Source organism: Somniosus microcephalus, unplaced genomic scaffold, assembly GCF_052327205.1.
Source record: "Somniosus microcephalus isolate GS21.2 unplaced genomic scaffold, FLI_Smic_1.0 unresolved_chr4, whole genome shotgun sequence".
Classification (NCBI taxonomy): Eukaryota; Metazoa; Chordata; class Chondrichthyes; order Squaliformes; family Somniosidae; genus Somniosus; species Somniosus microcephalus.
Window position 1 is genome coordinate 8,170,934 of NW_028225182.1, and position 11,863 is coordinate 8,182,796.

Here is an 11,863-nt window from a genome sequence, read left to right on the forward strand (position 1 = left end):
TGTTTGTGCAGTAACTCGGTCACCCAGTGTGAGCCTGAAAGGCAATCTCCTAGCCTGGGTTCGAGCCTGGCGCACGGGAGCATTGCGGCCGGTTAGCTCAGTTGGTGAGAGCGCAGTGCTAATAATGCCATGGTGGAGTGTTCGATCCCCGTGTGGGCCATTGGGATGTTTTCATAATTTTACGCTTTTCCCGCACATTTCCAATACAAACTTTATAATGAAGCCAATGCACACAGACTCTCACGGGGGATATATTTGGATTAACATCCTTTGCCACCGGGGCTGAGAGACACATCTTTCTGTTCATTTGTCTTTCTGGGTTTGCTGTTGAACGTTGAACAGGCGGCCTGTTCCCGATAAGGGTAACAGGCAGGTAATAGACAGACAGAACAGCTCTGACCCTGCGAGATGGGGAAAAGGCTTCAGTTCAGGACAAATGCATCAATGAAATGTTCGCCGGCACCGAGAGAGACAACATCCAGAGAAAACCACTGAAGGAAATCGATTTCAAGTGGATGCCTACCCGCACTTGGTGCCGTGCTTTCGCGAACACATCTGTTGTGTTCTCATGTAAAAAATATCATTTTGTCTGAAAAGTTTGCCTGGCGTGAAAGGATCTGAATTGCAAAGGAGCAGGCAGGAAACACTGCGTTGCAGTACTTGCTGGCAGGAGACTTGCTGCACCTTTTACTGGTGGTTTAGTGGTTAGGATTCAGGCACTTTCACCACCACGTATTCCCGATCAGGAAACAGTGCGTTTTGGGGCTGTTTGAATTGCCAACATACAACGCTGAAATAGCTCAATTGGAAGATTGATTAGATTTGAACATACAGATTTTCGTATCTGGAGTTAAATGCGCTACCGTTGCGCCATGAGGTCCACAACATAACCATGGATGCTCATAGTTTGTATATATACACCTTCCACAAACACTGTTTCATTCCTCCTGCCTTCTCCTGATTCCTCAGTGTCATGCACAGAAGCGCCCGATGCCCTCATTTGTTTAAAGTAACAAGCAGACACAAACACAGGTAATTCGTTCAAAATCTACCCGCAGGTGGCCACAGACACAATAAACAGAGCCAGAGAGACAGACAGAATCGGGAATATCCGGGAAATAGACAAGAGATATTGACAAGGATTAAAGCGATTTGCGATCAGACATTTGCCTGAACCCCTGTGGTTAATGAATGGGATTTTGCTGCTTGAGCTCCTTATACGCCTTGGGCTTCTGGAGAACTAATTTCGTAGTTTGCAGAAACGCGGCTCAGACATGCTGTTGTGACCGGGCCGGAGCAACAAGGATCCTGACTGCAATCAGCGACAAGGCAATGCTATTGCAACAAGCCCGGCTAGCTCAGACGGTAGAGTATGAGACTCTTAATCTCAGGGTCGTGGGTTCGAGCCCCACGTTGGGCGGTAGCTATTTTGTTAAACTTTTATGTTGCTTTCAAAGCGTCATTAATTAAGCGATATCCTTGTTTTGCAGAATGAAAGAAATGCGAACTGAGAAAATACTGCAGATGCTGGAAATATGGATTGAAACAGAAAATGCTGGAGATACTCAGCAGGTCAGGCAGTATCTGCGAAGAGAGAAACAGAGGTAACGTTTCAGGGAGATAACCTTTCGTCAGAACTGGAAAAAAAAGGTAATGGAACAGATTTTTAAGCAGTGCAGGGGATTCAATGAGATCATGGCTGATCTCCTGCCTCAATTCCACTCACCGGCCCTATCGCCATATCCCTTGATGCCCTTACCAGTCAGAAATCACCCACTGCTGTTTTGAATATACACAATAACTGAGCCTCCACAGCACTCTGGGGAAGAGAATTCCAAAGATTCACCACTCTCTGTGTGAAGAAATGTCTTCTCTCAGTCCTGAATGACCTAACCTTTATCCTGAGGCTGTGTCCGCTGGTTCTAGACTCCCCAGCCAAGGGAATCATTCTCCCAGCATCCAACCGATCAAACCCTGTAATAATTTTGCATGCTTCATAAGATCCCCTCTCATTCTTCCGAATTCAAGAGATTACAGGCCTAGTTTACTCAATCTCTTAACACAACCACTTCCCCGAGGTGTGGCAAGTTCTGGAGCACACGCTTTTAGTGCTGCAGACGGAGTGTTGTCGGAGCTCATTGCATTTGCTGTAACTAATGAGCTCAGCTGTTTCTTAATATCGCTTGGAATTAATCGAATTGAATGAAGTCTGGCTTCTCTCAGGATGGTTACAGACACTTCAGCTTTGTCTTTTGTATTCATCCATCTTTTCTGTTTATTTACTCTATCTAATCGTTTTCTTGATTTTAAAACCCTCTGTCAAATTTCCTCTTAGCCGTCTATGCTCTAAGGAGAACAGCTCCAACTTCTCTGGTCTATCCACGTAACGGCAATCGTTCATCACTGGAACCAATGAAGTACAAATGCATCAATGAACTGTTCGCCTAACACCGAGAGAGACAACATCCAGAGAAAAACACAGGAGGAAATCGATTTCAAGTGGATGCCTACCCGCACTTGGTGCCGTGCTTTCGCGAGCGCGTCTGTTGTGTTCTCATGTAAAAAATACAATTCTGTCCGAACAGTTTGCCTGGTGCGAAAGGATCTGAATTGCAAAGGAGCAGGCATGAAAAGCTGCGTTGATGTGCTTGCTTCCAAGAAGCTGGTTGCATCTTCCCTGGTGGTCTAGTGGTTAGGATTTAGTGCTATCACCGCCGCGGCCCGGTTTCGATTCCTGGTCAAGAAGCAGTGTGTTTTGGGGCTGTTTGAATTGCCACCATGCAACGCACCCTTACAGAGCAATACTCTGCTCCTGATTCAACTTTCCACACCGCTGCTCAACATCACTCTTCATACAGCGATACAAAATACACATCCTTGATTTCTGTAAAATGTGTGCTGTTGCAAAGTCAGCAGGAATTGATTTCTGTCAAATTTAGACTGGCTGACTTTAAATGTTGCCTACATTTAACTGCAGCTCACAGTGTCAGGGCAGTCACAGTTTTTATCAGTCTTCCGTGTATCTTCTTGCCCACTGCACCTCCCTAACAAACTTAGCTTATCACAGGCACGGCTATCGATTAATTCATTGCCAGTGTGAAAAGTGCAAATTTTGAAACTTGTCAACGTGTGCAAGCCTGGAATCAGAGAGTCCGTGGCCCGTGATAACTTGAGCATTAAGTTGTTCATTAGCCCTTCCTGTATTGCTCAGTAGCCCACTGAGTGAGAAATTAAGAACCACGGGCATTTTCACTTCTGTGTCGGGCTCAGCACCATACCTGCAGCTGAAGATTGAACTTGATTTGGCTCATGATCAGTGTGGCTCAGTGAGACTTCGGCCCATCTCTCCCTTCACAACCCATCAGTGTGGAGAAAAGAACAGGGAATTTTACACATGTGTTGTGCTCTGTAACTTTATTTGAACATGTCATTGCATTTCACGCTGTGTTCAACACGGTGCGGTCCCCCGTGCTGTGTCAGCTTTGTATCTTTATCAACACTGCAGCTTTACATTAACACAACCTGAGCTCCGAGATCTGGTCGGGTCACATTGCCCGAAGTGAGGAATGAGCGAGAGGGGCAATTCCACCCGGGGATAGAAAATGCTCCAAAAGAACGACTGAATACTGCATTTGATGTGAAGCCGAAATTGCTCAGTTGGGAGAGCGTTAGGCTAAAAATCGAAAGATCCCGGGTTTCGGCAGGTTTTAGTTACTTTCTGTCTCCTTCACTACAAAAGGAGCGAATGAGGAGAAATTTTTGCGCTCCTGATGCCGCGTTTCCCAAACGAATGGGAGTGAAACCACATCGGACATGCTGGATCTGGCTCCAACCATCCGCTGCAGGTTCGAATCCAGTCGGGGTCCCACCGTCTGCTTTTATACCAGAACAGTGTTTGTGGGAGGGGCTGTGGTGCGATAATAAATTTTAGAATGAAGTTTGTTAGACCATAGAGCTGTCTTTCTGTTAGTTTCGATTTACACTCTGCCCAGTTGTATATGCGAACAGTTAACAATGTTTAACCGATGTGGTGTGTTCAATGATTGTGCAGTAACTCGGTCACCCAGTGTGAGGCTAAAAGACAATCTCGCAGGCTGGGTTCGAGCCTGGACAATAAGAGCATGGTGGCCGGTTAGCTCAGTTGGTGAAAGCCTAGTCCTAATAACGGCAAGGTTCGCGAGTTCGATCTCTGTACTGGCCATCATGATGTTCTCATAATTTTAAGCTTTTCCTGCACATTTCCAATACAAATTTTTATAAGGAATCCAATGCACACAGACTCTCACGGGGGATTTATTTGGATTAACATCCATTGCACCTTTGCCACCGGGGCTGAGAGACACATCTTTCTGTTTATATGTCTTTCTGGGTTTGCTGTTGAACGTTGAAGAGGCGGCCTGTTCCCGATAAGGGTAACAGGCAGGTAATAGACAGACAGAGCAGCTCTGATCCCGCGAGATGGGCAAAAGGCTTCAGTTCAGGACAAATGCATCAATGAAATGTTCGCCGGCACCGAGAGAGACAACATCCAGAGAGAACCACTGAAGGAAATCGATTTCAAGTGGATGCCTACCCGCACTTGGTGCCGTGCTTTCGCGAACATGTCTTTTGTGTTCTCATATAAAAAATATCATTTTGTCCGAACAGTTTGCCTGGCGCGAACGGATCTGAAGTGCAAAGGAGCAGGCAGGAAACACTGTGTTGCTGTGCTTGCTGGCAAGAGACTTGCTGCAGCTTTTCTGGTGGTCTAGTGGTTAGGATTCAGGCACTTTCACCGCCGTAGCCCGGGTTCGATTCCCAGTCAGGAAATAGTTTGTTTTGGGGCTGTTTGAATTGCCACCATACAACACTGAAATAGCTCAGTTGGGAGATCGAATTAGATGTGAACGTGCAGATTTTCAGATCTGGAGTCAGATGCGCTACCGTTGTGCCATGAGGTCCACAACATAACCACAGATGTTCGTAGTTTGTATACATACACGTTCCACAAACACTGTTTCATTCCTCCTGCCTTCTCCTGATTCCTCAGTGTCATGCACAGAAGCGCCTGATGCCCTCATTTGTTTAAAGTAACAAGCAGACACAAACACAGGTAATTCATTCAAAATCTACCCGCCGGTGGCCACAGACACAACAGACAGAATCGGGAGTCTCCGGGAAATTGACAAAAGATATTGACAAGGACTAAAGCGATTTGCGATCAGATATTTGCCTGAACCCCTGTGGTTAATGAAAGGGATTTTGCTGCTTGAGTTCCTTGTACGCTGTAAGATTCGAAATTTTCAGCAAAAATCACGCAATAAAACTGGATGAAATAAGACTGTTTATTGACCAAAGTAAGCTTGCACAGAAAAACCTTTGAGAAAAGGGCATACAAAATGGCTGCCAGGCCCCGTGATCAGTTTCTTAACCATTTTATTTCTGTTACTGCAAGCCAGACAGGCTTGTGGCTTGAAGACAGTAAGCCCGCGAAAGCCAGTATCTGGGAACTGATACTCAGAGAAACAACATACATATTTAATGGATTCTAAGTACAGGATGGGGCCCATCAAGATATGGGCGGACAATGCCGAAACACTTATACCCATTTATTGTACAATGGAAAAACCGTTTAGCAGCCATCAAGGAAAATCTCCGGACTGATCAATATGCAAACCGAGCCGCGGTGACAATGAAAAAGGCATTAAAAGACATTATCGGCCAGGAAGGCCAGTTTAAGTTATCACCGGCTCCGTTACAAGACAAAGCACCCCTGCAGAGATTTCTGCCCGCCAAAGTTAATACAAAGACAGGACTATGATTTGGCGGGAGATAAGACTGTCCCAAAAGAGTATAACTATGGATCGAAAGTCCATCAAAAACTACACTTGACTGGACGGCAGCTGCTTCTTCTTCTTGGACGACTTCGAACTTGACTTTTCTTCAAGGACTTCTCCTACAAGGAACGAACGAAGGACGGACGGTGCCAGGATCGGCGCCTCTTCCACTTCGGCAGATGCAGAATCGATGAAAACGTTTTCGTCTTTTTAAAGACGGACGGTTTCGGTGAAAAGACAACGTGGTCGGTGTTCAGCCAAACAAGGCTCGGCCACGACGAGAAGACGACGAGGGTGGCCCGGGTACTGAGGTCGGGAGATCATCGACGACCCAGGCCGACGGAGAAGAAACCCTCTGGAGGACCGGCGATCCAGGCCGGAAAGACTCTTCCATGTGCATGCACTTCTTCAGCAGCCTGCATCTAAGTCTGCTCCATGAACCCAAATAGTGGATCTCAACCTTGACGAGCGCTCATCAAGGCTGTGTCTACCCCACCACCTCGAGGGAGAGAAAATATCGACTGCGCCAGAAGCTTCCAAATCCACGTGATGACGGAAAGCTGTGCCAAACGGCTGCGAACCCCCCTTTTTTCGCGATTTCGAGTGGTGAGCATGATCCCAAGTTCCCCAGGTTGAAACTTAGTTTAGGTATAGGGGAGGGAGTTAAGGGTATTCATAATGTGTTTCCCCTTTTTCGATGTGCCGTGTGTTCCCCATTTCCATAGAGTCAAGTTCATAAATTTGTGTATGATTGTAGTAACTTTAATCTGTGCCTATGACATGTATTTTGTAATGCTTCAAACTGTTTAAAAATAAAAGCATCCATTTCGTGCTATTCAACCTGGTCTATTGAGTTCTTTCTCTGCACTACTGTTCTCTGCATCTAAGTCCAAGGTCTAGAACCGTAGGGAGAGTGGGTCGAACCACTCAAGGGTAATTATTGCACGAAACCTGGCAGGAGACCAGAACGAGAAAGAGAAACCCCCTACAGAAATGGCGACCGCGGCAGGACCTTGGCAGTAGGAAAGTAGTGTGTTAGATCAAGGTCTGAATAAACGAGATGTGATGGATGAAAGAATAGCCGATTATGTTTTTGGAAAAGTTAACCTCACAAAGCAGTGGATATCTGACCTGTTGAGAGATAGGCGCCCGCTAGACGCAGCCATCAAGTGGACAGCGGGTAAAGAGCATAACAAATCTGTAGAGAACGCGGTCTGGCTGATGTGCTCCAAGAAGCAAGTCCAGCTTTTGGACCAGGTCGTTGCAGCACAGACAGCCCAGATCAACGGTTTGCTTAAAGACATAGAGGAGAAGGTTGCGGGAGGGCAGCAAATGATTGAAGCGCTTAACGCGCTGAATCAGGAACGCCAGTCCATAATTCACTGCCACGAGACCCGGGTATAATATATAAAATGTCAGGTCACTGAAGCCAAGGCCAGTGAAGGTAGAATGAGAGAGAGGTGTTTCCGTCTAGCTAAGCAAATAGAGGCCCAAGAGGAAAAACTTCTGGGAGCCACGGCAGCATATAAGATGGCCATGGAGGATAGATCTGAGAGCACCGACCACAGCGCTTGCTGCCGGGAGCAAGAGGACATGAGAACGGCCCTAGCCAAGGCAAACGGGTTGGTGCGTCTCATAAATCCACCAGCGAGTCAGCTATTGCTAGCCAAGGAATCCAAAAGACCGATCCCACAAGAGGCAGTTGGGGTACCAACTCCCGAACCCTCTGCGCCTCCTGCTTATGATGAGTCTTGGACTCCGGGAAAGGAGACAGAGACGGTAGAGGAAGAGAGTTCTGAGGTAGAGCAACCCCAGATAGTAGAGTCAGGGCCGGCGCCGATGTGTCCAACGAGACACCAGAGGCTCGGTCCAAATGAAGCGAATGATGATGACGGACCCCTTGAGAGTCAAATCGTAATGCCCCATAGCGCACGACAGCTAAGAGAAATGATAAGTCACATCCCAGAACTCTCCGAGTCAGGAGATCCCTCCGTGCATTTCAGGGACGTGGAGCAGAGTGCAGCAGTTAATGACTGCGACGGGGTTGAACAGTCTAAAATGCTGCTGTTCTCCCTGGACAGTTCGCTCCTCCAGTGTCTCCCTGACGAGAGCAAGAGAGGGCACAGGGACTATGAGTTGCTACGGGATGAGATTCTGGAAATCATGGGAGAGGGGGACGGAACTCCGTTCCTCCATTTAGAAAAGACAGTGCAGCTAGAGGGGGAACCTCCACGGGTTTTCGCCGACAGGTTGTGGCCAGTGTATCGGCGCAGCTGCCCGGGCGGGCCGGCCCGGGCCGGGTTGGATGGTGAACAGAGAGCTCATTGGCTTCGATGCCTGGTAGCAGGTTGCTTGCCAGTAGTAAGGGAGCAGGCCAAAGCATGGTTTGACCCCACTATCGCCCGCTCCACGGAGGATCTAGTATTAGACCAGCTCACGATCAGTTATAGAAACAACAAGGGCAAGAAAACGCCTGTTGTAAAAGGAAAGGTGCATGAGGTGAGGCCCGCAGCCTCTGCCAAAAGGGAATGGCGTCAGGAGGGAAATCGCCCTCCCCAAGCCAACAGCAGTTGTTATGGGTGTGGGAAGGAGGGTCATTGGCGCAAGGACTGTAGGAATCCATGGAAGGATAAGAGAGAGAGAGCTTTTGCCGCAGCCCAAGATCGAGCCCAAGCCCAAGTCGCCCACGGTCCAATCGTTTACCCAGCAGCAGCACAAGCACAAGTGCAGACCGCTGCCACAACACCAGTCCAGAACCCGACCATGGCCCCCGCCCCAACCGAAGGGGGTGGTGCTGTTGTGGATCCCGCTGCGATCGAGTCCGTCTTAGAGGCTATGCAGTCTCTGATGACCTGGCAGGGGAAGGTAGCGGTCGCCAACAGCCCTATCGCTCCCGAGGCCCCAACCGAAGCACCCAAATGACTGACGCCTGCGCAGCCCGTCTACTTGTGTCCGCTCCGCTATGACGCCTGGAGAAGACCTGTGGTGGAGATGGAGGTGGAAAGGCAAAAGGGTAGTTACCTGTTGGATACGGGAGCTTCATGTACCGTGATCCACACAGATAAACCTTTCGCCTCACCTCTGTCCGCCCAGGCTCCATATTCAGTAGCGGGTTTCACAGGCAGAGAACAGGCTGGCGCGTACTCCATCCCGCTCTCCATTCAGTTGGGAGCACTCCACACCACATGGACGTGCATCCTATTAAAGTGGAAGGAGGGGGGTGGAAAAGGCATCCTCGGGGCTGATTTCTTGGTGGAACACGGGATCCTCGTGGACCTGAGAAATCACTGTCTCTGGGGAGCCGAGAGCGGTTTAGGTAAGGTAGTCGTTATCCCAGGGAAGGAAGAAAAGGGGGCCCTATGTACCATGAAGCCGTCAGGAGGTTACGATCTCGAGCTCATGGTAACGAACATCCCAACGGACTTGCAGGCGTGTGTGTCGGAAAATCTGACCGCGTTTGCCACCCACAAGCACGACTGTGGGAGAGTCACTGCATTTGAAGTCAGCGTAGACGGGGACCCCATGATCCGACCCCAAAAGCAGTATAATTTCCCCAAGGAGGCAGAACCCGACATGGAGACAGCAATATCTTCATTGGTGCAGCAGGGCGTATTGAGAACGATAGCCACTCACGTGAACTCCCCATTATGGCCGGTAAAGAAGCCGGACAATTGCTGGAGAGCCACTGTGGACTACAGAGTCCTCAATAGTAACATCCCAGCCTGCGCGCCCACGGTAGCAGCAGTTGCAGACCTAATAGGGAGCATTCCAGCATCGGTGACCACGATCACGGTGCTGGACACCTCGAACGGTTTCTGGTCCATCCCGCTGCGGCGGGAGGATCAGTACAAGTTTGCCTTTACTTTCAAAGGGCAACAGTACACTTGGAACTGCTTACCACAGGGTTTTCACAACAGCCCCAGCATTTTCCATCAATGCATGGTGGGGAGTTTAAAAGAGTTTAGCCAGCCCAACCAGATAGTACAGTATGTGGACGACTTACTCCTTTTCACGGACTCAAGGGAGGAGCACGGCCCACTACTAGCCGAATTGTTGGAACTGTTAGAAAGGAAGGGTTTCAAAGTAACATAGTAACATAGAGATAGGAACAGGAGTAGGCCATTCGGCCCTTCGAGCCTGCTCCGCCATTCAATGAGATCATGGCTGATCCTCGTCTGAGATCATAGCTGATCTTACCAGTTCAGTACCCCGTCCCCGCCTTTTCTCCGTAACCCTTAATCCCCTTAGCCTTCAGAAATATATCCAATTCTCTCTTGAAAATATTTATTGAATTAGCCTTCACAGCCCTCTGTGGCAGGGAATTCCACAGGCTCACCACTCTTTGAGTGAAGAAATTCTTCCTCATCTCTGTTTTAAATGATTTGCCCGCTATTTTTAGACTGTGGCCCCTGGTTCTGTGCTCCCTGGCCATTGGAAACATTCTCTCTGAATTCAGCCTGTCCAGGCCTGCCATAATTTTATATGTTTCGATGAGATCCCCTCTCAATCTTCTAAACTCCAGTGAGTACATGCCCAAACTATTTAATCTCTCTTCGTAGGTCATTCCCGCCATTCCAGGTATCAGCCTGGTGAATCGCCGCTGCACTCCTTCCATGGCAAGAACATCCCTCCGCAGATGGGGCGACCAAAACTGTACACAATACTCCAGATGCGGTCTCACCAGCACCCTGTACAGCTGTAGCAAGGTATCCCTATTCCTATACTCGAACCCCCTTGATATGAAGGCCAACATACCATTTGCCTTCTTAATCGCCTGCTGCACCTGCATGCTCTCCTTCAGTGACTGGTGCACAAGAACACCCAGGTCCCTCTGCACTTCCCCATCTCCCAATCTATTGCCATTTAGATAATAATCTACCCTCCTGTTTTTACCCCCAAAGTGGATAACCTCGCATTTATCCACATTATAGTGCATCTGCCACGTATCCGCCCATTCCCCCAACCTGTCCAAATCGCACTGTAGCCTCCTGACATCCTCATCAGAGCCCACCCCTCCTCCTAGTTTAGTGTCGTCAGCGAATTTGGAAATATTGCATCCAATTCCCTGATCCAGATCATTTATATATATTGTGAACAGCTGGGGTCCCAGGACAGATCCTTGCGGCACCCCGCTGGTCACTGCCTGCCACTCTGAAAACGAGCCGTTTATTCCAACTCTCTGTTTTCTATCCGCCAGCCAGTTCTCTATCCACGTTAATACTTTGCCCCCAATCCCATGAGCCTTAATTCTGCATGACAATCTTTTGTGTGGAACCTTATCGAAGGCTTTCTGGAAGTCAAGGTACACCACATCCACTGGCTCTCCCCCATCTATTTTACCAGTTACTTCCTCAAAAAATTCCAGCAGATTAGTCAAACACGATTTACCCTTTGTAAATCCATGTTGACTCTGTCCGATCCTTTCCCCATTTGTCAAGTGCTCCGCTATTTTATCCTTAATAATGGACTCTAGCATTTTGCCCACAACCGATGTAAGGCTTACTGGTCTATAATTCCCTGCTTTCTCTCTACCCCCCTTTTTAAATATTGGGGTAACATTAGCTACCCTCCAATGCACGGGTACTGTTCCCGAGTCAATGGAGTTCCGGAAGATGATCCTTAGAGCATCTGCTATCTCCAGGGCCACCTCCTTAAGTACCCTAGGATGTAGTTTATCAGGCCCCGGGGATTTGTCGGCCTTCAGTCCCCTCAACTTACCCAACACCATATCCCTAGAGATACTAATTTCTGTCAGCTCCTCCCTCTCATTAGTCCCTATGTTTGCCGATATTCCTGGGAGGTTATTTGTGTCCTCCTTTGTGAATACAGAACCAAAGTATGAGTTTAATTGGTCTGCCATTTCCTTATTCTCCATTATATATTCTCCCGAATCGGACTGCAGGGGACCGACTTGGGATTTTACCAGTCTTTTCCTCCTGATATACCGATAAAAGCTTTTGCAGTCTGTCTTTATTTTTGCTGCAAGTTTACTTTCGTATTCTATTTTCCCCTTCCTCTTCTGCTGTATCCTGTACTGCCCCCAATCT

The 11,863-nt window shown here is 48.3% G+C and overlaps 1 non-coding gene across 1 annotated transcript; it reads left to right on the forward strand.

Annotated features, from left to right (window-relative positions):
- The first annotated feature begins 1,347 nt into the window (after window positions 1-1,347).
- trnak-cuu (transfer RNA lysine (anticodon CUU)) lies at window positions 1,348-1,420 on the forward strand. The gene has a single exon. It is a non-coding gene; the product is annotated as a tRNA-Lys (tRNA).
- The last annotated feature ends 10,443 nt before the right edge of the window (window positions 1,421-11,863 follow it).